General features: G+C 45.2%; 1 long non-coding RNA gene across 3 annotated transcripts in view; it reads left to right on the forward strand.

The window, feature by feature from the left end:
* Positions 1-19,132, forward strand: part of LOC109311655 — a 33,153-nt gene extending 14,021 nt beyond the window's left edge. The window contains exons 1-3 of one of the 3 annotated variants that reach the window (XR_002101562.1): positions 7,852-7,862; positions 9,602-9,651; positions 17,635-19,132. This is a non-coding gene — a long non-coding RNA (uncharacterized LOC109311655). Of the gene's footprint in view, positions 1-7,851; positions 7,863-8,468; positions 8,572-9,601; positions 9,652-17,634 lie in introns of those variants that run through there. The other 2 variants (XR_002101560.1, XR_002101561.1) reach the window with 2 other exon arrangements.
* Positions 19,133-25,083: the final 5,951 nt, after the last annotated feature.

Consider the following 25,083-nt stretch of genomic DNA (forward strand, 5'->3'; position numbering starts at 1 on the left):
TCCTCTGAAAACTCCTTCGGGGTTTCGCAGCCCGCGGGCCGGGTGAGGCGGAGCTTGCCGAGGCAACTCAACTTCTCCAGCCCCTTTTGATGCCACGAGCGCCAGCACCCTTGATGCCGGCTCTGGGGACAGCCCTGTTTTGGCTGGTGATTTAAAAGAGCTGCAAGACCCACCACAAAGATGATAGGGCTGAAGGGAGGGACCCCAAGGAAGGAAATGGCAGGCTTCCCCTGTGGCTTCCACAGCAGATACAGCTGGGCTTTGTGCCATGAGAGATGGTCTCTCTCTTTAAAAGATCTTCATTTCCATTGTCAAACTACTCTATTTCCAAGGGAGCATGATAAGGTTGATATAAAGTACATTTTCTGTTAGGAAACTTGGCCAGGATCACCATGGAAACTTTATATATAAGTCCTATTAAAAGACAGCCTTCAAACTAAAACCTTGTTTTGGCAGAGCAAGTTTTAGATGTGGAAAAAAACAGAGCTCTTGTGGTTTCATGCGCTTTCATGGCTTGACTAACTCAAAAACACCCCTATTATAAGATTCAGAGCTTGGTGAGCAGTTTCTCTATGTGAGCCACCCCACCAACTTCACTGCTTTAAGCTTTACTCATTTGAGTAAGAGTTGGATGAAATGGATGTACATTTTTGTTCCATCATTGTGCTGGAATATTAATGTTAGTATTTTCAAAAAGGATCAAACCAACCCAGCTGAACATGGCCAAGTCAGGATAGGATCAGTATTTTTAAATGGCTGTACTTTAAAATGTGGTCTGTTCTTATTAAGAACCCAACAGATTCATAAATTATAGCAAGCTATGGCTGGTAGGCAATAAAAGGTTTTCTTTCTACAAAAATAAGTATGGCAAAGTTAAACTGTAAGAGCATGGTTTAGTGAAATGCTAAGAACTGGCAAACCACAACAGTGCAAGCAATGCTGAAATTGCTGAGATCACTCGGTTGTGCTTAGCTGAGGAGAGCACACACCAGTTATGTGGTGCCGTCCACTAACTTGAGGCATTTAGAAATCTCTTTGTCCAGCTGCTGCTAAAACACTCGGCTGAATGGAGTTTTGTTCATACCTTCCTTGGTTTCAAGCTGTCTAGAGACCCAGTCTGTGGAAAATGAGGTTTACCAAGAGACCACAAATGGGTGGCATGTAGCCCATGAACAGTACAACAAGCTACCACAACTCCAGAGGTGGTAGCTAGCAGGGCCAGACACAGGCATGGGTGAATTGGGTGGCTGCCTGGGGCCCAAACAGAAAGGGGGCCCAAAAATGGTAATTTTAAATTTATTATTATCATTATGTCTGGCAAAGGGGGGCCCGATACTAAAAGTTCGCCCAGGGCCACCAGGAGTCTAGGTACGGTGCTGGTGGCCAGCATAGACAGGGCTGTTCCAAGGGCTTTCCAGCCATATTCATCTAACTCAGTTGTGCTAATACAATTGAAGAAAGCACCTATTCCTTTCGAGACAAACTGTTTGAAGGAAGATAAAATATCACCACCAGCAGTTTCCAAAGAAGTGGAAGAAAATCTCTGGTTAGATTTGTAGGTTTTTCCATCCTTTGAGGCTATTCTTTAATTGATACTGTTGCAGCCATCCTAAATCTGAAGTAACAGGACTCCAGTCAAAGACCATCATGGACTTACCCATCTAGATCTTCAGGGTCCAAGAAATCAGACAGCCTGAGAGAAAAGACCAAGTGAAACTATTTAAAAGCAAAAGAAAAAATGCAGTTACTTAGGCTGTGTAGGTGTTCAGCTCATCATACAAAGTGCACTCCTGCTCCACTCTTTTGCTGGCCATATAACAAGTCTGGAAAAGATGATTATGTTTGCTTAACTGAGAATACATTTTATTGCTCTTCTTCAGAGGTTTTGAAGGCAGCTTCTCATGATCTTGTTGGCTACTCCTCCATTAATGAGTTCTTCCCATCAAAGAATGGTAACTCCTGTGACTTCCCCTACTTATAGCAAACTAAGGGAAGAAAAGGGATTAGGTAATAAAGACAGAAAAAGGTTCATAATCATACAGAGCAATGGTCACCAACCAGTCGATCCCAATCACGGAGTCTCTGACAGTCTATCTCAGTTTGTCAGAGGCTCCACGATCCGTCGCAGCAGGATGCACATGGCTGGGCTGAGCCATGCCCCCTGCCCCCTGCCACCTGGGCTGGGCTGGGTGAGTGGGGTCAGAGCCCAGGCAGCTTGTTGGGGGGGAGGGCGGGGCCATGCTCTCTGTAACTCGGTGTCATCCATGTACTTGACCAGTGAGCTCTTCACTCTCACATCCAAATAGTTGATCCTGGGGTGCCAAAAAATGATGTTCATCATAAAAGGTTAGAGACCACTGATATAGGGCATATGGTATTTGCATATGTAGGGTTTAAATAGAGCAAGATAGTGATGGAAGTGAGAGAATGGGGGTGAAAAAGACATTGCAGCAGAAAAGTAAGCTGAAGTCAGACAAGCAAATGCTGTCCCTTCAACCTGGAGGCAAGGCAGGACCGAACTTGGGTTGAGTAGGTGCATAGGGCAATCCAGGATTTTAAAAAGAGGTGTGGGAGCAGTGACTGGCACTGCAGGGGTGGCTGCACTCCCACTCCCATCCTTCCCTCTCAACTGGGGCAGGCTGACCATGCATCTGGGGACTTTTTAAAAAAGTCTCTGAATCAGGTAAAATTCCCCCTTCCTCTTCTGGCACCCAGTCACTTCTCCTTAATGCTCAGCAGCACTTCCCTTCCCATTCTTATTCTCAGCCTCTCTACTTACAGGAAGGGAACCTGCTTGCCCACCACAGTCCCAGCTGCTCCTGCCCTGTTCTAGCTAGGGCTGTGGGGAGTGGCTGCATGGAGAACTTAGCTTAGCCAGGGATAGCAGCGGTAGCAGGTGGGCTCCCACTGCCGGCACCTGCCTGCAACGGCCACTGTCCCTGGCTGAGCCTGGCTCCCCATGTAATCCCACTGAAGTGGGACAGGAGTGGCTCTGGAGCTCTCCCTGCCCCTGGGGCAGTTGGAGACAGTGGCAGCAGTGGGTGAGCAGAGGAGAGGAGGGAGGTGCCACTCAGCATGGAGGGGAAGGAAGGAGGTCCTAGGGGCGGGGGAATTCTTACTTGGGGACTTTAAAAAGTCCTTAGCACTGCTTCCTCTGCCTGGTTTGAAATTAAGGTATGACCATGCAACTGCATCCCCTCTGGATCCACTCCTGGGGAGGTTGAGAGAAGAGAGACTTCTGCCATGTGGTAGGGGGAAATTTGCCTTGACAAGAACTTGACTACTGAGGGATGTATTTCCTAGCTATACCTTGGCAAAGGTATACCTGGCATCAGTGGCTGCATGTGAGCCTCAGTTAGTTTTTTTAATTGACAGAAACTTGGAAGCACTACCCTATGGACCAGGCAGATGCTGAGAAAAAAAAGAGAGAAACTGCTATTTTTTAAAAGTTTGTCAAACTTAGGTGCCCTAGTTAATGCTTAGCACTTACAAGTGGTTTTCTCTTAGTTGTTTCAAAGCACTTCTCCAATATGTCCTGGTGCCCTCAGTCAGATTAGACAGATGGGGAAACTGAGGCCAGCAGCAGTCCGGAATAGACTCTGTAGCAATCACCAGATTCAATAATCATAGCCATACAGGCTGTTTACAGACGTTTAAAAAATGTACTTTACCAAAAGAAGCAGCATGTTACTTTGACCCAGCTCCGCAGTGTCTGTATAGATTGGGTGCTTCAGCAGGTCTTTTTGGCTCCTTTATCTAAAGCTGATTCAATCAGTTATTAGATAAAGGTGTCAAAAAAGCCCCACTAAAGTGCCCAATGTATACAGACGTTGGACGAGCTGCGTCCAACTAATGCACTGCCTCTTCTTGCCATGTGCTGGGCTTGGTGTGGGAGTCCACCAAGTTTAAAATAAAACACCAGTTTTTTGTTCCTTTTTTTAACATCTGTAAGCAGCCACAGTGAATGAGAAGAACTAGATAAGTTGTACTGTGAAGCAGTAGATGACCTCTGCACACCCCCTGTGTTTGCCTCTGACTAACTAGCTGAACTGAGAGACCATCTCCCAATTCCCACCTCTGTATCCTAGTAAAGGAGCATCTCCAAATGACAACTCTATCACCAAACCCCCAGTTGTACTGACCACCTATTCCCTTTGGACCCTGAACTACACTCACAGTGTTAAACATTCATTTTTTTAAATCTCAGCACTCCTTCGTCCACAACTATTACACTGAGGTTTTTGTCTCACTTTTCTTTGCTCAAGTCAAAGAGAATATTTGTGGTTTTGCAAATTGTGACATATTACAGTACATTGCAGTGGCTCTCCTTGGAAACAAGAAAGGACTGGTGATACCATAGCTTTATTTATCACCCTTCATAGGATGTCAGTGTTTTTGTTAGGTTTTTCTGCAGTGCTGTAGCTCCTGCTGAATACAGACAGAAAATGATTACTTAACTGCATCATCCTACATGCACAGAGGTAGTTTTAACAGTGTTAGTGTGAAGTCAGGCAGAAGGTAGGACAAGGTGCCACCTCAGAGACTAACTGGTTCAGAGAAGCATGACCTTTCATAGGCAGCACCTTACATTGTCTGATGCTGTGAAAACTCTGAACCAGTTAATCTCTAAGGATGTCTTTACACATGCTCCATTGGGGGGCGCGTTTTAATTAGAGCAGCACTCGGGAAGCGCTTTAATTAAAACATCCAGAGTCTCATGTATTCAGTGTCCCACGCTTCAAAATGACAGTGGGGGCACTTTAATTAAGCTCATTCAACAAGCTTTAGTTAAAGCGCCCCCACCACCATTTTGAAATGTGGGGATGCTGACGCCGAGGGTGCTGGAGCAGTCGAGTTAGAATGATCCAGCAGACTCGATTAATCAAGTCTGCTCTGATACATTCTAATTCGAATGCATTGGAGCAGGCGCTGGGCATGTGTATAGGTGTCCCAAGGCAGCGATTTTCAACAGGGGTGCCACAGCACAGATCCCATTAGGCATGCCATGCTGCCTGGTCCCTGTGTGAGGAAGTAAATGCTTTCTCCCCTCTATCCAGTGCCCTGCATTTGTCCCAGTTACTCAGTGGAGCTTGCAGCTGCTCCTCTAGGGACTGCCGATGCCCTCCCTCACTCCCTGGCAGCCTGTGTCAGCTACCCCCATGCTCCCAGCAGTGTACTCTGCTGTGGGTGGATGAAGGGGCAGACATGGGACCAGAGCTACATTTTGAAACCCACCTCCCACCACTTCTGCCACCCTACTGGGACCGGTGAGAGGAGCCATGGGGGTGGTCATCAGCGTGTGAGACCCTGCAGGAGCAGCTTCAGTGACGGGGTCTGCCCCATCAGGTGCAGACGGGAGGGGGGTGGTGAGGGGAACAAACAATGGAAAGAGCAGGACATGGTAGGGTTAGGTTCTGCCCTTGCTGCCTTCACATGGCACCAGCTAGATCAGTGGTTCTTAACCTTCTTTGGCCACATAAATGAAGTTATGTAGGAGCACCTTGAGGTTCAAAAATTTGAGAACCACTGTTCTAAGGTGACATCCTGCCCTATCTTCAATGCTCCTACCTGCAATAACACATATGTAAAACATGTAATGAATAATAAACATATTTCAAATAATTTTAATGCATCTTTTTAAAATCGGGTTTGGTAAGAAAGGCATTGCCTGGTTTTTACATCCAGATAAATGCTCTTTTAGTAGATTAGTGTGAAACAGTGTCACCTTGTGGTCGGTTAGGTTATTCTTGATTATGTCTTTTATTTCATACGGGAAGTCTAGAGGAAGATTCCTCATTGTTTAAATATGTGTGTGTGTGCATAGACATGCTTTTGTAATATCATACCAAATTAGTTTCAAACAGAAATTACAATAGCATTACTTTTCTACTCTTGCTGAATTATGTTTCATGGTGAAAATAATTTACTTTTTGATTCAGTGCTATTAAAAGTTGATTTTTAGCATTTCTAAGAAATGCTATTAATGCTCAAAAGAAATCTCAAGACAAGTCATTCTCATTCCATATTCATAAGACTAGAATATGTCCTGTAAGGGAACACTGGCTGGGAGAGGAACTGGATGACCTAATCAGTAGGTCTTTACCAGACCTAACATCTGTGATTCTGAAAGCTCCTAGCTGGGAGGGAAAAGTCTGATGAAGAATCCAAAGAAATTCAGATTCTCAAACTGTGTGGCTCCAGGTTGGTATTTGGGTATTTCCAAGCTCAGTGTCACTCTGTCTTTCTCACCCCCACACCCCCAATGGATCCCAAACTAGTATTTTTTATAAAAGTCTGAAACATCACCAACCAGTCCAGGAAACAGTGACTTGAGCTGAAATCTTAACCAGTAACAATGCCACTTTTAAAGAGCTGATGCACTAGGTTGCCTGATACTGAATAGTAGTAAATAGGTTTAGCTGCCACTCATTAGGGCAGCAGTTGCCAGTTGCTATGGTAATTAATTGGGTCAGCTGACTGCCAGGGGGCAGGGCCTGGCCTTTATAAACAGAGGAGGCTAAGCCAGGGCTAGTTCTCTTCTGGCAGTCTGAGGAGCAGCGCAGCGCAGCGCAGCGCAGCGCAGCGCAGCGCAGCGCAGCACAGCACAGCACAGCAGGCTGAGTCTACATGACAAGATGGGGGGAGAGAACCCTGACAGGAGTGTATGTTATAGCCAGGAGGCTTATTTTGTGTCTCAGCTGGTAGGCTTGTGGTCTTGAGTTTCTATTTGGGGTGTTTGAGTAACACCGGGACTGAGTGAGGCTGTGGGGGTGGAGGAGGCCTCAGGGGAGCTCCCTGGTGGAGGGGGAGTTCCTGGTGCCACAGAGGGTGCTGTGTTGTGGGGGTGTCCCGACCCTGGCCCAGTGTGGGCAGCTTTGGGAGGAGCTCAGTGTAGGCAGAAGCCCAGTGGGGCGTAGGCCCAGGAAGGTGGGTCTGAGCTAGTGGGGTATCCTGACCTCAGCCCAGCAGGGGTGATATCGGGAAGAGCCCCAGTGGGGCATAGGCCCAAGAAGGTGGGTCTGGGGGCCAGGTGAGGCTAAGGCTGCCTGAGCCCCAACCTTGGGAAGCCCGAGTCAGGCACAGGAGGCCCCAGTGTGGACGGGGGAGGAGCGCGAGGCACAGACCTCAGTAGGGCACTATCTGTGCAAGAGAAGCACCGGTTGAGGACAAGCGTGTGGGAGCGCGGCGTGTACATTGAGCAGGCCCTGGGAGAGGGCATGGATATTGGAGCAGGCCCCAGGAGAGGGGGGAATAAAGGGCATCAAGTAGGGTCCTGGCATCGTAAGGCGGGCACCATGCCACAGTGGGCAGGAAGGCAGCCTCCCGTTAATAATATAAGATCAAGACGTGGTGGGCGAGACGGGGTGCATTCAAGACCCAAGTTGGCACAGGTAGGTGAGGTCACAGCACCCCTAGGGGCTGTCGTGCCACACTGATGTCATCTGCAAAGCCCAGCTGTGCTGCACTCTAGTTAAAACTGGTAGTATGCTCAAGGTAGCATACCCAGCTGCATAGGTATTTTGTTTTCTACCAGTATCACTTTCTCACCTTGACTAAGAGTGTGGTTCATTTTGCTGTCCCTGAAACTGATTGCTGATCTAAAGCAAAACTAGAGAGTAGAGTCCTTAGGAGACTCCTTAAAATGTTTTGAAGGTTTTTTGGCAGAAAAGAAAGGATAATCTGTGACCTCCCTGTATTCCTCTTTATATTCTGAGCAACACATCCTCCAGGGTCTATCGCTAACACTCCCCAGTTGCTCCACTGATATTGCTGAAGATGGGTGGGAAGTGTTCCCAGAGGCCATGAGTGCCCTCCTTACTGTCTGGGATTCAGCTTGGCCATAATCCACATTGGCCCAGCTGGTCACACATTAGGCCAGATTTCCTACTGCAATAGTTATACTAACTTCAGAGGAGTTCTACTACACAATGTGTCTGATGTACTGAGTCATAATGATTTCTATGCCAAAACCTCCTTCCTAAGCTGAAAATAGAATGGAAAAAAACAAGGAGGAGACTCACTGGGGTCTGGATGAGTAATAAAAAGATGGCTGTAAACTGCAGTAATGAGATGCTGAATTTACTTAACTTTTCATTGTCCTGTTTGCAGGAAGCAGGCCTCGCTCACAACCCTGTGATATTTCAGTTAGCTGTAGGATGGGGAGGCCTGTGTAATGTGCATCATCTTAACCCATATAAACACAGACACAAATTATCTGCTGCATTTGCAGCATATATCACCTCTAACATGAGCACCCTGGGTTGTGATTAGTTTTCATTATGCCTGTTCTATGCCATACACTGTGTGACAGCTCATGCCATGTCCTGATCTTCTGCTAAAATCACTTTAACCAGGTCATTACAAATCTCCATTATTTGCTCATCTTGAGTCAATGGAGAGCAGAGTCAAAGGACAGAACTGGGAAAGTGTGAACCGTAGTTTGCTTTCTTCTCTTTTCACTCTCCCATAGTTTTCCTTGATGCAATAGATGAACAGTTGGTAGATGCCTACATACTCCAAAAAACATTTCTCTTGAGAAACAAGTACTGTTGCTAGAAGATCCTCATAGAGGTAGGAGCTAATTTTGCAGTGAGCGGCAAGTTCTGCTAACTCAGTCCTCATGACTAATTGATTTTTCTCCTCCGCCCACATAACAATATATCTCACAATGTAGAAGAGACAGCCACAGGAAAAACATCCATTGTATAATTTAAACACCCCACACCCTCCTCCCTCAGGAAAGTGCTGGGATGGAAGACCCCTGGCTATGTTCTTGCTGTGATGAGAGTTGTAACGCTGACCGCTGCTGGAAGTATGCATCTCCATTTGGTGTTGATGGATCCTACTGTCACTGGAATGCAGGGCTTATGGTGTGTGCACTGCTGTGGACTGGGATCAGGTTCATCGCTGCTGGTAGAGGGTGGTGAAAGTTTCAACTGTGTTACAGTGGGTTTGCAGCATAAGGAGACCAGTGTTGCCTTCCCTCAGAGGCAACAGCAAAGGATGACAGTGTTTTCTCTCCATCATGGAAAAGGGAGGGGGATTCATAGGACAGCTTAGGCAGATGTTTGTCTTGGGGTGATTTAGACCAGGGCTGTCCAATTTCTGAGTGGCCATGAGCCCTAGCCCCCCAGCCACGTACCATATGGGCTGCACACCCCCGCCTGCCCCTTAAGCCATGTGCCACATGGACCCAGTACCACTGCACCCTTATGGTGCCCATATGCTATGCTGCATAGGCGCTACCCTTTGCCATGCCATGATGTCAGCACCCTGCACTGAACCATAGTGGGGCTCCCACCCCCCACAAGTGGCCCCAGGTCCTGCCAAACCCCGAGTTGTGGGCTCCTTCAGCCCCACAGACTGTCTGCTGTCCCCAGGGGCAGGAAATAGAAGCAGGAGGAGGGAGGGGGCCCAGGAGACCCCAACAGCATCAGCAGAACAATGCAGGGAGTGGGGGTAGACTAGGAGCCCTGCCTTCCCTGAAGTTGCTTGGGCTGTTTGGCAAGATGAACAAGGTCATTTGTGTACAAAGGTAACTATGGATTTGCTGATGTTTTATTTTGCATAGACTAACCCTGTGACATTTGTTCTTTTCAAGGCCATAACAAGAAGCACACCAGACCTAGAGAAAAGCAACTTCACCAATGAGTAAGTAGTGCATGAGTATTATATTTTTCAGACAGTACACTTCCCTTTTACAGGTGACAATTTTTGTTACTATTTCACTAATCAGCTTCATAGCCTGTATGTTGCATGTCTCAGGATAGAGTAGGCCCTTTCTTTGTTCTCTACTCCATTATGGCTGTGTCTATATGAGATGCTGACTGCACAGTCATTACTGCAGTCATTTACCACTTGTATAAACAAGTGGTGGGGCAGTACTTATTTATACAAATACTACTAATTGACTGAACAGGTACTAAATGACTGTGTAGTAATTGGACTTATTGCACAGTAGCATCGCTGAACAACTTTTAGGTGATGCTGACTATGCAGTAGTGTCGTGTCATGCTTCCTGCCACATGATGTTGCTGCGCAGTAGTAAACGAGCTACTGCACAGTTAGTGTCTCATATAGACATGGCGTATGGAAGAAAGGATAGATACCCACAGTGCAGGTGTAGGAGTGCTGTATGCACAGGCTTCTCTGGTCCATCTGGTGGCCAAAGCAAACACTTACTCGCATCAGCACTGTTGGCTGGGTGCAGACTGCGGCAAACAATACTTGCAGGAAGACAAGGATGGGCAAAGGATTTTCAGTGGCTCTCAGGTGAGCTGAGCCACCTCGTCATCACACTTCCAGCAGGGTTACTTCTTTCATCTTCATATTTATTCCCTCAGTTGCACAGAAGATACTCAGTGTTTTGGCTCAAGCAGCTGGGATGTACAGAGAAGGCTGGCTGGAATAAACTTGTGGGTGTCTGCAGAGAGGAGAGGAAGAATGAAATAGTATTTCCGTTAGCAAAAATGCAGTCTGCTCCATTACGACAGCCTTCAGGGAAGAGCCCTGGAAATAAGTCAAATGTGTGTTTTAATGGGACCCTGATGAAACTGAAAGGCCTCAATATCTCACCCTCTCTCCCCAAACAGTATGGGTTTTTATTTTAAGTCCTCTCCATTTTTTAAGCAGCCTCATTTCTCTAGACTGATCTAGAATCCTTGTGAACTGAAAACCCAGGCTGTCAGACTGTGTCACCTACTCTGAATGAACACTACTGATGGATGTGACAAGAGGAGCTCACCTGCTAGTGAAACCTTTTTTCCTGCCCTGGGTTCAGCAGCTCTTTCTTTTGAGTCAGCAGGAAATTGAAATGGATTAGAGTCTTCCTCTCTGAAGTGTTCAGGGAGCCACGTTCTCTTCCACTTCCCTCTCCAGAGATCAGGGACAAGGCAGAAAGTTCATGCAGGAGTCCTCAATGCAAATAATTTCTGAGATCTTCCAGCACCCTTGCTGCCCTGTGCCCTACCTTCACAATGCTTTACTTTGTCCTTTGTCATCTGATTTGTCTTGGAATGGTTGCTAAACCTTTAAGAGACCTGTCCTGGCAAAGATTCAGTCTAAATATTCCCAAGTGGAGCTTAGAAGCTACAGGCTCTAGCTAATCCATACCATTTTAAGCCTCTGGCAGAAAAGTGCTTCTCTCTCATATTTTTAATTGCAAAAAAGATCACTGAAGTTTCAATACATAAAATGGCTTATTGTGGAAAATTCTCCTAAAGGAAAATCTAGAGAATCTTTGGGTGATATGGAGAGATGGGTGAAATATGTAACAGCTGCATGTCTGTGGTGGAAAAATTAGGGCCTTACATGTACTAGACCACTGTCTCTGCTCTACCAGTTTTAGGAAGCCTTAAGCTGATAGAAAGTAAATTATATTTTCACCTACCCTAGTATCTTTGAACCTGCTGCAGCAGCATTTAGACTGTTTTCCTGTTCCCCTTCTACAGCTGACATTAGCCAGTTAAATATGTCTACTTCTTTCTTTTTTTCTGAAGTCATTCTACTCAGCTCATGGATGGTTTTTGTTTCTGTTCTTTACATTCCCTCCAAACTGTCAATATGTTTTGGTAAGAAGGCATCTATGCCTGATGGAGCTGCATTGGTCCCCCACCCCCCCAGCCCTTCCATTTTTTAAAAAACCTGCTACACTGCAAACTTCTTTATATGCTTTCCCCCCTTCAACATTACTGCTCTTCAGATTTATCCATCCCATTGAGCAGCTGTGTTTTGTATTACTTTCTCCCAGATGTGTTGATCTAGTCTTTTCCAGGACAGAATATGTAATAGTTATCAATTAGATTGAATAGACAGAACACAAGACTGCCTGAAAGCAGCTGCACTTCCCTCATTTTCACACCTGGCCCTGGTGGGAGCACCTGGGGGCCTGCTCTAACATCTGCCATCATTTCAGTATTGGGCACAGTGCAGTTCTGTTCCACCATGCCCTCTACACACCATGTCCAGCACCTAGAACATCTCTCTCGCTTACCCATGTGGCTGGTGCAGACTGGTTGTTAGTGCTCTCTTCTAGCAAAGAGTTCCCTTACATAAGAAAAACCCTCTGTTAGCTATCACTGGCTATTTTAGGCAACTCTAAGTAGACCAGACAATTCAGCTATTTAGGTTTTCAAATAATATCTGCAGGACCATATTATACTTCTCTGGAACCCTATAGGTTTCATCCCTATTGTATTCTCCAGAAGTTTTCACACTGGGGGAGGTAAATACAGTAAAGACTAAGCAGCTTCTTGTCTTTTCCAGGCAATCATCCCCTCCCTTCATTAGTTTTCAGTTCAGTCCTGGTTGTTCATTGGATGTGAGCATGTGACTTTTTAAGTTGACAGTAAGTTTGGTTTTTCATTAAGTTTGGTTTATACTAAAAGAGATTTTCTGTCACCCTTAAGTCACTGCTGAAGGCCAAGATACCAGGAATAATTAGGGGGAAAAATACTATGTAAAGAGTGAGATAAACAGTGAACCTTTTGTGAGTCTTCAAATGGAGTCTTAGAAATCTTGCCTGGGGCTCTATTCCTGATCCATCATTCAACATTAATACAAACCTAGTGGAGGGCCTGTTGCATGGGGGGATGTAATCAATAAATCATGTGCCAGTTGTAGGCTTAAGTTGGATTTCTACATTTCCTTTTTACAACTGTTGCAAAGTATTTGTACCTTTTGGTTGCTACATGTTTCCATCTTCTGGGCATTGATTTCAAGCATTTTCCCAGACTAATTACTGCATGAAAATCCAATTATTTCCACTGTCAAAAGAAGGAAACTGAATGGAGGAATCAGCTGAAGCCTCTGCTTGCTAAATACAGATTGCAACCATCTATGGCTCTGCCAATGTGCCTTATGAGTAAATTGCCTTTCTTTTCAGAAACCCACATGATGTCATACCAGTTGATCACCAGCTGGTCTACACAGGAAGCACAAGATTTGAATGGGCCTCCCAGGCCACTGAGTCCAATTCCCTGTATTCACAAGCAAACATTTACCAGGGATCCCTAAAAAAATTTCCACTCTTTATGGACCATAAAGCACAAAACCAGAAACACCAAGAATGCCCTACAGCAGGCCACAAGTAGAAGCAGGGGAGACAAAGGCATTGCCAGTGCCATGCCACTTTGATGGTAAAGAAGTAATTGGTTAATGTATGCATAGAGAATCCTAGGGCGAGGATAACTCCGCATGCTACAGAAGAATGTACACTACCCCTCCATGCTGAAAACTGCTTCTAGGTAACCATGAAACAACTGCTCATCAGGTATACATGCCTCCCAGGGATACCATGCATGTGTTCAATACTGCCTATTTTGAAAACTGAATATAGTCTAGTGTTAGAGAAGAATTCTTAGGTTTGTTCACTTATGATTCTCATCAATGCATCCTACCTGGTTCTGACTACTCAGCATGCAAGCTTCCCATATGATTTTAGTTGGCAGATGCAATTGGTACACCATTCAATTTTATCCTCACAGGACTTCAGGAAGTCTACAGACACTAGTTAATGAGTCTTGGAATGGCACCATGCCATTTGATATCTCTTCCCTACTCAGGAACCAAGTACATAAAAATGTGAAGAAATTGTCTCTTTCCTTTTGTTTTTTCCCCACCATTGGAGTCACAAAAACTAGCCTCACCAAAACCCACATTACACTGAATGAAGCAGAAGGAGGAAACAGTTTAATGACCTCCCCCAAGGAAGCATACTTGTATTGCTGTTATATAACATTTATATGAATGACCAACCAACTGATTTGGAAACAACATGTTTTGTCTATGCAGACAATCTGTGCATAACAGCCCAAAACACTGGCTTTGACCATGTTGAAAAATCTCTGAGGCACTAATTGGCCTAACCTCATACTACATTGAAAACCAATTACATACCAACCCAGTGAAAACACAAGTATGTGCCTTCCACCTGAAAAACCATGAGGCCAACCACCAGCTTAACACATTACATGTTGCGGGACCCCACTGTCTGACTGTTCAAACCCAGTTTACCTTGGAGTCACCCTCAGTTGAACTCTGTCATACAAAAAGCACATCATGAAAACAAAAGCAAAGGTGAGCACTCGGAACAACATTTTATATAAGCTCATCAACTTGAAATGGGGAGCTAGCTCCTCAACCACAGAATCATAGAAAATGAGGGCTGGAAGGGGCCTCAGGAGGTATCTACTCCAACCCCTGCTCAAAGCAGGACCATCCCCAACTAGATCATCCCAACCAAAGCTTTGCCCAGCCAGGTCTTAAAACCTGCAAGGATGGAGAGTCCACAACCTCTCTGGGTAACCTGTTCCAGTATTCTATTACTCTCCTAGTGAGAAGATTCTTCCTAATATCTAACCTAAACTTTCCTTCCTGCAACTTGAGACCATTGTTCCTTGTTCCATCATCATCAGTCACCACTGAGATCAGTCTAGCTCCATCCTCTTTCAAGCCTCCCCCCTACCTTTCAGGTACAGGTTTCCTTCACCAACCATTGGGGTTAGGTTCCTGAAAGTTTCCATGGTTGGCAAAACTGTGGTTGGCAAGACAAGAGGCTTATGGATAAAATGGCAGGTGGTATACTGATGTGTGGACATGGAAAACTGTGGTTACTCAAAACTGTATACTGTGGTAGCCAAAATGGTATATAGTATATTAGGCATGGATACACAAAACTGTGGTTGGCAAAACTGTGGTTGGTGAAGGAAACCTGTAGTTGAAAGCTGCTATTAAACCTCCTCTCAGTCTCTTCTTCTCTAGACTAAATAAGCCCAGTTCTCTTAGCCTCTCCTCAGAAGTGGAGGTACCCCAGCCCCCTCACCATTTTTGTTGCCCTCCACTGGACTCTTCCCAATTTGTCCACATCCTTTCTGTAGTGTGGGGACCCAACACTGAACACACTACTCCAGATGTGGCCTCACCAGTGCTGAACAGAAGGGAATAATCACTTCCCTTGACCTGCTGGCAACACACCTACCAATGCAGGCCAGTATGCCATTAGCTTTCTTGGCAACAAGGGCACACTGCTGGCTCATATTCAGCTTATTGTTCACTGTAACCCCCACATCCTTTTCTGGAGAGCCGCTGCCCACCCAGTCAGCCCCCGAACTGTACCAGTGCATGGGATTGTTCTGTCCTAAGTGCAGGACTTGGCACTTGTACTTATTGAATCTCATGAGATTTCTATTGGCCCAGTCCTCCAATTTGTCTAGGTCACTCTAAATCAGTGGCGGGCAAGATTTGACCCATCAGGCCATTCTATCTGGCCTGAGGGGCCCCTAAAATATTTAGAAAATTTATATTAATCTGCTCCTGGCTGCCTGTCAAAGATGACAGGAGCCAGAGGCAGTAGGACCCAGAGGAAGCCAGCGGGACTCAGAAGCAAGGCCAGTCCAGCCCCACTCCACCCCCAGGCCCCTCCCACCCCATCTCCCCACACACCCAGAAGCCTTTGCCTGCTGCAGCTTTCACTGCTTCCCTGCCCTCCCACCTGCCACTCCAGCACCATGTGGCCCCCGGCTGCATTGCCAGACTGCGGGAGCACAAGGCCCGTGCTGGTACTCTGGGGGGGCCAAGAGCAGGAGAGGTGTGTGTGTGTAGGAATCACATCAGTCTACTCCCTCAGCACCCTCGGGTACATCCCATCTGGCCCCACGGACTTGTGTATGTCCAGCTTTTCTAAATAGTCCCTAACCTGTCCTTTTGCCACTGTTGGCAGCTTACCTCATCCCCAAACTGTGCTGCCCAATGTAGTAATCTGGGAGCTGACCTTGCCTGTGAAGACTGAGGTGAAATAGGCTTTGAGTACTTTATCCTTTCTGCATCCTTTGTCACAAGGTTGCCTCCCCCACTCACTAAGGGATCCAGAATTTCCTGGATCCTCCTCTTGCTACTGGCATACTGGTAGAAACCCTACTTATAGAAACCATCTAAGCCACTGCTCTGGCTCTCAGCTTCTCTGCTGCCAAGTATACATACCCTGTATGAGAGAGATCTATACATGCTAAGCACCTTGACCCCATCCTGAATGATAGCTGCCAATACATCAGAAGATGTCTTGAGCCTACCATCCTAAACAGTGTGTACCTGCTGGCTGGCATCTCTCTGCCTGACATCAGAAGAGTAGTGGCCAGAAGGACAGAACAATGGAGACAAACTGAAGATGTGACACATCTGCTGTATGACCACCCCACAGCACACAAACATCTGAAATCATGCAGGAGCTTCCTCACCAGCACCCAACCTCTCAATACCACATCCAAGGAGACACAACTACAAATGTGGAACAAGAGGCTGAAGAAAATACCTGACACGAAAAAACATGGACATTGCAGTGACCAAGTCTCCCACCATGGGTTTATGAACCACGGCAAAGGTGGCAATGTCTCAACTGCCTATGCACTTGAGTCGGACACTCCAAGGAGCTAATGAAGAAATGGGGCTATACCATTGGTTCAACCACCTGTGAGTGTGGCACAGAGCCTCACACTATGCAACACCTGCTGCAATGCCCAGTGCTTGAAGGCACATGTATAATGCAAGACCTTGTCAAGTACAATAAGCGAGCATGAGCTTGCATAAAAAAATGGTCAAATGTGGTGTAGAGACATGACAAGAAAACTGAATTAACTACCAGGCCCAGCAAGATGTAACCATAGTCATTGTCAGAATCAGGATCTTAGGGAGGTGTTTGTTCAGCTTCTTGAGAACAAAAACACTTGTAGATTAAACCTTCCTAAGCAGTTCAGTAACTTCTGGGAATAGTCTCAGTACTTCAGACACGTTCATTCCTCTTTGCAGCACTATTGCCATTTTATAAGTAGAGAAATAAAAGCTACAAAACCAATTGATTTGCTCAAGGCTATGGAGAACAATGATATGAGAGCAAGGATTATATAAAGTTCTCAGATAAGAATGTTGTTGATGAATTCAATATTGCTTACTAAATTGAGGTGATCTGAAAAATCAGATTAGATTAAAATTAGATTAAAAAACAGAATACACCTTTTATTCTGTTGCAGGTCCCTACTCCCCAAAGAGGCTCCAACAGGCCCCAAAATCATCTGGCAGACTCCTGCAGTCACCTTCTCCCCATTTCTCCTCCCTGTTGGAAGATCCTGTAGGAAGCCCCGTGCCTCTGGCAGGCTTTCTTGGATAACACCCATCTCCAGCTGCAAGGATGGGTCTTTTCTTGTCCCTTACCTTATTTCCCATTCCTGTGCTGCACTGGAGTGACTGAGTCTACAACTCAGAAAACATGTGGGAGAATGAGTTGCATACACCCTACTGGGCTGCACCTGGTCCCTTAGAGCACACAAGGCTATCCTAGTATTACAGGCCCAGGCAGAGGAATTGTGCTGTAAATCACTTAGGTAATTCTATACATGGTATTTAGAGAAATAATTGTTATCTCCAGGTATTGAAGCAATGATTCTGCTGTTAAACAATGGAGCAGCTTCTTTAAGGGAACAGGACCTGTTGGGGAGGGAGCAGGAGATTCCTGACATTCTTGAACACAAGCCTGGAGACCCAGGTGTCTTGCTCCCAGTCTTTCACAGATCTAAGTGATTATAGTCTGTCTCAGAGCTTGGATTTTCTTTTACAGTAACTAGATGTTGTTTTCTTAACCTGCAGATGTCCAGTCCAGCACAACAAGAAGCCTGAGGGGCAGTCCGCGATATCGTATGATTACTCTGAAGAAGAGCTCATGGCGAGTATTGAGCGGGAGTACTGTCGCTGACACCCAGTGCTGTGAACAAGTTTCTAGGGCATATATGGAGCAAAAGCACTGTTGAAGGGGAAAAGGCAAGTGTTATATGAGGGAGAATATTACCTCTCAGAGTGCTGGCAGTGTGGTATGACTTTGAAGCCAGTGAATAAGTTATCTCTGGCATGCACTGGGCAAGATGGCCATTCATGAAGCAACTTCACTGACTGCTGAACAAAAGCAATGCAGTGGAAAAAACCAAGGTCTCATTATTTTCATTTTCCAAACTAATACTTAAAAGCCTGTTTCTAACTAGTACGTGTGTGTGAAGACTTGCTGCATTTTAAAGAATAAGATGTACCTTTCTGAGAGACTACTTTTCCAAGAGATTCAGCAAACCATTTGGTTGCATTTGGCAAGACATTGTAGAACCTTTACCTACACCATCATTGAAGAGTTGTGGGGCAAATTCACTCCTAACGCATGCAATTTGCAGTTCTTTGCATGTGGTCTAAATTTAACCCAACATTTCTTCAATGTTCTCCAACACACACCCTCTCCTCCTTCCCCTCTGCCCCATCTCCCCCGGACCACACACATACACGCACAAGGAGGAAATACATCATCCAAAATGTAAAGGTTCAAATTGCACTCTTTAAGTGGGTGAGGCACTGACATCAAATAATAGGTGCGGGATTTGTTCAAATTGTGGATATCTCCCTGGCTCCTTCTGCTAGCTCCATTCTTCCGAATTGGTGCGGGTCTGAAATAGTCATGAATCCTGTTTCTTGAAAGGGCAAGATTCTTGTCTACCTTCTTACCTACTGTTCACAGACACAGAACCTACATGGAAAGCAGAAAATTGTGACACACACCCAAATTCAGTACTTCATCTTTGCTGCTGTTGGGACAGCCACTTTGAGAAGGGATTTAATGTTATGTAGGACCTTAGTTCACAAATCATTGCTTCTTCACTGGAATTCATTGCTTCTGGTTTATATGTCATTTTGCCATTATGCTTAATCTACAAGGAAAAACACATTTCTCACTGAAGACTGAAAAGTAAAACAAAAAACCTAAATAGCCAAAGATTCACAGGCTTTCAATTGTTACAGACAATGAATCCTTATATTTTTAAGATTTGTTCCTGCATTTTCGCTGGACTGTAATATGATACAAATGTTTAATATCAGAAGTAGAAAAATACCTTATTTCTTTCCTCTGATAATATATAAAACATGCCAGATGAAATCTCAAGGAGAATAAGGCAAACTGATGACATAAATGCTACTGGAAACAGTGGGATACACCTTAGGATGTTAAGGTTTGACCTTGCCTTTGTGCTTGCATATGATATTTGTGAAATAGAAACAAATATATCCATGTTTCACGTACCTATTAATAAAGGCAAAAATGTTGATCTGAGATAGTCAATCTTCTTTCACTCCAACTGTAATTCTTCAGGTTGTCATATCCAAGGATACAAAGACAGAACAAAGTGCACCTTTGAGAATTCTAGCAGAAGGGGTCGCATCAGGCAGCTACAACCTCTACTGATCAGTTGGAAAGGAAATAGTGTTTCAAAAAATAGAACAAGAGCTGGCTTATATACTAGAATGATGGTAGTGATTAGCAGGAAAAGTGATTTTTCCTTCCATTTTATTTCTATTAGCACTTTGGGTAACATTATCCAGTTTATGACAGCCACCTTCCTAGGGCAATATCAATTTGTTCCTAAGACAGAACACATTCCTATTTTTAAAATGCAGCTTGTCTAGCCATTTTTTCTGTCCTCTAAACGTACGGGTTACACCATGTATCTCTCCCATCATTTTAGAAATCATCCTCCTGTGAGACAGAAACAGCCTAGGGTGCTGTGGACAGGAGTGACATTTAGAGCAAATCTATTTATACTGACCAAGAAAATGAAATATTCTCCACCTTTGAGTATTCTCCCTAGCCTAGTAAAAACCTTTGACACAAAATTATATAGGACATGCCACACACTGCAAGATTTAAATACACATGAGTGCCTTGTTGGTTACTATAAGCAGTATCTAATTTAAAGAAGAAAAAAACACTTGCTGAGAGGAGAAAAGCAAGGCACACTTCACGTGACCAGCTTCACTCTTGCGATTTGCAGTAGTTTACAAGATTTCTTCGCTGATGTGCACAAACATTAACTGTCAGGGTTCACAAGAGCGCCATGCCTAGTGGGAGGAGTCAGCAATGAGAACTGGCAGGGTTGCAGGGATGAACTGCAGGCTAGAAGCAGCCGAGGACAACCCTGTGTTGCAAAGCAAGGGGCGGGATCCAAAGCCAAGAGTCTGAAACCAAGCCAGAGGACTAACGAGAATCAGGGGGTCAGGAAGCGAGTCAAGGTTAAGCCAAAATTCAAACACCAAGCCAGGGGAGTAACAGGAGTCAAGAGCCAGGAAACCAGAGGAGTTAGTGAGACAGGAGCCACTCAGGCACTTGAGACCAGAGAGCTGTGCAGTAGGGCTCAGGTGCCAAAGGATTTCCTTAAAAACAGCACCAGAACCAATCGGAGGGAGGGGACTGGACTCAGCTGGCCATGCTGAATGCATTAAGTGCAGCTGACCTAGTTACACAGGCTGCAGGCAGGAGCCTTACATTGACATCAGAAGACTCTGTGATAAAACTGTTGCAAAGTAATTCTTAAAAGGCAGTTAATTAAACCAAAACCCCCACCATCACCCGCCACCACACTTGGAAGTTTGTGCACACTTGGAAACTGCATGTGTTCAGTTCCTGACATGGTGCAAGTCAGAGTTTGACCCATGCAGAAGGGCCCCGTGGAAGATGCAACACGCAGGGGGTAGCAAACAAAGGAATTCTAGTACTTTCAAATCTTGTATTTTCAAATGGTACTAATTTACCACAAGCTCCCCTGAACCAGTACAATTGTTTTGCCTGTCTGCATCTATCCAAGCAACTGGGAAATGGGGTTACTTCTGGAGCAGTTTCTTTGGCTGGCTATAGGCCAGCTGATTTTTTTTTTGAGGGTTCGAAAAACTAGTCAGGAACAAAGTGAGCTAGGAACCGAGGGAGAATCAAAGAAGGAGAAGCTGTGGCTTACTGCGTGAGCAAGTGAGACTGAGAAAACAATCACATCCCCTACAGAACAGTGGCTCGAAGAGTCAGTTGGTCCATATATATTACACTTCTTGTGCAGCCTTTTAGGCAGCGCCTGTACCCTGTATGCCTTCCAGCACCCCATAGCTGAGGACTAAAGGAGAGGGGGCTGCAACCATTTTCATCAACCCCAAATCCCAGTTGCCAAGGACTCCATGGAAGCAGAGAAGGAGAAAAGAAGGGATGGGCACTAGTTCTCAAAGAGGATAGCTAATGACTCTAAAATTAATGGAGCCAACTCCTTCAGTACCCTATGGTACATCCCATCCAGCCCCGCCTATTTGTCTCCTTCCTTATGTTTGCTGCCAACTACAGTCCTCATCTGGTAGAAGCCCCTATTTGTGAAAACGGAATTTAAAAAAGGCATTAAATACTTCTGCCAACTCTGCATCTTCTGTAACTACTGTATTTACTCAAATCCAAGACAAGGTTTTTTCTTTCATTCAACATGAGGAAAAAGTCCCTCATCTTGGATTAAAGTACAAGCTGCTGGGGGGATAGACTGCTATTGCAGCTCAGATTCTGGTCTGAGCCTGGGTCAGAGCCAGAATCAGAGCTGTAGCTGCTACTTGTCCACTCTCCCACTTGCCCCTGTACAGCTTCTGCCCCTTCCCCCTGCTGGTTACTGTCAGGCACAGCTCTAGCACTGGCTCTATCTCTTCCAAGCATGGAGCACATGCAAGCTTCAGATGTTGCGTGGCCAGGCAGGGGACGGAGCTTGCATTGCTTCTGTGTCCAGGAGAGAATGGAGCCAGAGCCGGGGCTGGAGCCACACCTGACAATAAGTGGGGGAAGTAGGGAGCAGAGGCTGTAGGGAGGTTGATGGTGGGGGAGAAGCTGTAGAAAGTAGGCAAGGGGCAGAAACTGCAAAAGGGGCAGGGGGCACAGGCAGCAGAGAGTGCAGGCACCACTGGGAGAGGGAAGGCTGAAGCAGGGGAAAAGTGTGGGGGGGGGTATCTGCGCCCCACACTTACTTGCCCTCCTGCTGATGCTTTCTCCACAATAACAGTGGTGGGGAGGTGAATTTAAGATGACCCTCTGATAATTAGATTCTATACTTGGAAAATTATAATAAATGTATACATTTTCCACCTACAGAATCTAATTACTGGGAGTTACCTTAAATTCAAAGTAATCTGGGATTCAGGTAAATATGTTAGATTACCTTCTCACAAGACAATCGCTCCTTCTCTGATCTCTCAGTTCTAATCTTCAAAGGGAGCTTACAAAACACCTTTTGTAGATAGGCCTATGAACATCACTTCATAAATATACTGAATACAAAAAATCATGGACTTAGTATAGGAATTGGATTTATGACACATTACAGCCTGCCTGATATCTGACATACCAGGTAACCTCTTTGCAGCTGACCTCTTGCATTCCTTCCCCACTTCTCCTTCTATCTCTACCCTTTGTCTTCCAAACCTCCACTCCTTTGCATCTTCAGAGACTTCTTGTTTACTTGAGCTTCTTTTCAACCTTGGAGAACTCATAACAGCAGCAGAGTTTCCCTAGGCCTGAAGAAGGGTGTTTGTGCCCGAAAACTTGAACATTTTTTCAAACTATTTGGTTGGTCTAATAAAAGATATCACATCTACTTAAAGAGCCTTGCTTCCTATAAATTACCATCTACATTCCATAAGGGATCTATGGTTTCCCTGGTCTTCCTCTTACTTCTGACAGACTTGTGGAATCCCTTTTTATTGCTGTTTATGTCCCTTACCAACTGCATCTCAAATCATGCTTTGGCCTTCCCAATTTCCTCCCTGCAGGCCTGTGCAATGCTGTCATACTCTTCCTTCATACTATGACCAAGTTTCCGCTATTTATAGGATTTCTCTTTGAGTTTCAGTTCATGGAAGAGATTGCTGTCTAGCCAGGCTGACTTGCTGTTGCACTTCCCATTTTACCATCACATCAGGATAGCTTGCTCCTGCACCACCAAAAGGGTCTTCTAAAAGTACAGCCAGTTCTCCTGGACTCCTTTTTCCCTCAGACTCATCTCCCAGGGGATCCTGCCCATCAGTTCTCTGACTTGGTTAGAATCTGCTTTTCTGAAATCCAATGCCCTTAATCTGCTGCTCTCCTTCCTTCCTCCCCCTAAGGTCTTGCACTCTCATTTTGTGGTCACTGTCACATGCACCCATGGTCCTATCTAGGGTGGAGATAGGACCATGGGTCCTTGCTTTCCACCTATGGGTCCTTGCTTTCCACCTTCATGTTCTCAAACAATTCTTCCCTGTCTGAGACCAGAAAATAAAAAAAGCTTCCCTCAAGCTGGCCTCTAACATCTGTAACAAAAAATTATCCCAAACACAGTCCAAGAATGTACTGGACTGTCTGTGTACTACCATATCTCCCTCCCAGCAGGTATCGCAGTCATTCAGTCCCTCACTGTAATGATTTAGGTCCCGCAGTGAATAATGACAACTATGAATGAGGAAGAGAACAGACTATTAATGGCACAGGGTCCCTATAGCACAGACCATGTGGCTGCTCCGTCTTGATTTCTCCTTACTCTCCAGGGATCATGTTCCAATTCCTCATGTGATAAGACATTCCCTTGTAAGGGACTGTCTCCAAAGTCTAACCCTTATCACGACTTCTTCCTTTTTATTTTTTAAATAAAAATAACCATCACAATATAACAACAAAAAATCCACAACAACACCACAACAACAATGCAAGATAAAACCACCACCACACCAAACAATCCATGACCTACTGAAGACAAATTACCAGCATTTCATTCCGGAGTGACTCTCTACCACTTCCTATTCTTCAGGTCCCTTTAACTTATTCACAGACCTCGATGAGCCTTTCTGGCCATTTCACCCGTCTCCTGGATCACTGGAGTATTGGCTCCTCATTAGAGGTTTGGGGGCTGTCTGTTGGATCATTAGTATCTTTACCTTCTAAGGACGAGGAACTAGGTACTGTTAACTGAGGCTAATCCAAGTCCGTATCTCCTGCTGTTGTCCGGGAGCTAAGTGGAAGCAGGAGTAGGTCTCGTCAGTTACGTCAAGGCATACCCCTAGACAGGACCATGGCTGCACCAAATGTTTCACTGTACCCTGCTGGTCCATGTTCTCGACAAGTAATTCCTCAGACAAACTCTATCACCTGGCTTTAGTAGTGACAGCTCACAAGCCCTTGTATCAAAGTAGCATATCTGTTTCTTCTTCTGATCTTCTTTCATTCTCCTTATGGCTGTTAGGCCCTGGCTGTTAGGCCCTGTTAGGACTTTCCAATAAGGTGTTAGTAATGGGCAGATTCGACTGTATCCGTAGGCCCGTTAACAACTGTGCTGGAGACCAGCCATTGTCCAGAGATGTGCTAGAATAAGCCAGTAGTGCTTTATATAAATCCTCTCCACTGTCCAGTGCTTTTTTCATTAGGTTTTTCACTGTCTGAAGGGATTGCTCTGCAAGGCCATTTGATTGGGGATAATTAGGACTTGACGTGGTATGACGAAAATCCCAGTCCATGGCAAATTGCCTAAACTCTGCAGTGGAGAACTGTGGCCCATTATCACTGAATACTTCATCTGGAATTCCATACCTTGAAGATATGGCCTTCAAGCAACTGCTGCTACACTGCAGTGTACAGATTTTCGGATACAAAGAGTAATAATCAATAACTATTAAATACACCCTGGAGTTGCACATAAAGAGATCAGTGCCCACCTTCTCATAGGCTCCATGTGGAACAGGGTGAGACTTTAGTGGTTCTGCTTGCTGGCAGGGTCTGAATTTCAAGCAGGTAGAACAGTTTTCAACTGTATTAGCAATGTCCTGATTGATCCTTGGCCAATACATCATCTCTCTTGCTTGCTTCTTGCATTTCTCAATACCTAAGTGTCCCTCATGGATCTTTTGTAGCATTCCTCTTTGGAGGGATATTATGACTTCACTGCCCTTGAAAATAACTCCTTCAATGACTGAAAGTTCATGTTGGCAATACCAGTAGTCCCACACGCACAAGTCACAGGTACTCCTGTCCTCTAGCCAACCCAAATTATAATTTCTTTCAAGATCCCTAATGAGTGGTCCTTCTCAGTTTCTTCTTTTATTTGTTATAGCTTCCTGTCTGCGATTGGAAGTGAACTAACAATCAAGTCGACATAGGCTTGCATCTTCCTGGGGAAGATCTTAGAAAAGTTTATTAAGGAGGCCATCCTTGATGGACTGGCCCAGGCTAACATTCTAAGGGACAGC

This window comes from Crocodylus porosus, unplaced genomic scaffold (assembly GCF_001723895.1).
Source record: "Crocodylus porosus isolate Cpor-Errol unplaced genomic scaffold, CroPor_comp1, whole genome shotgun sequence".
Taxonomy (NCBI): domain Eukaryota; kingdom Metazoa; phylum Chordata; order Crocodylia; family Crocodylidae; genus Crocodylus; species Crocodylus porosus.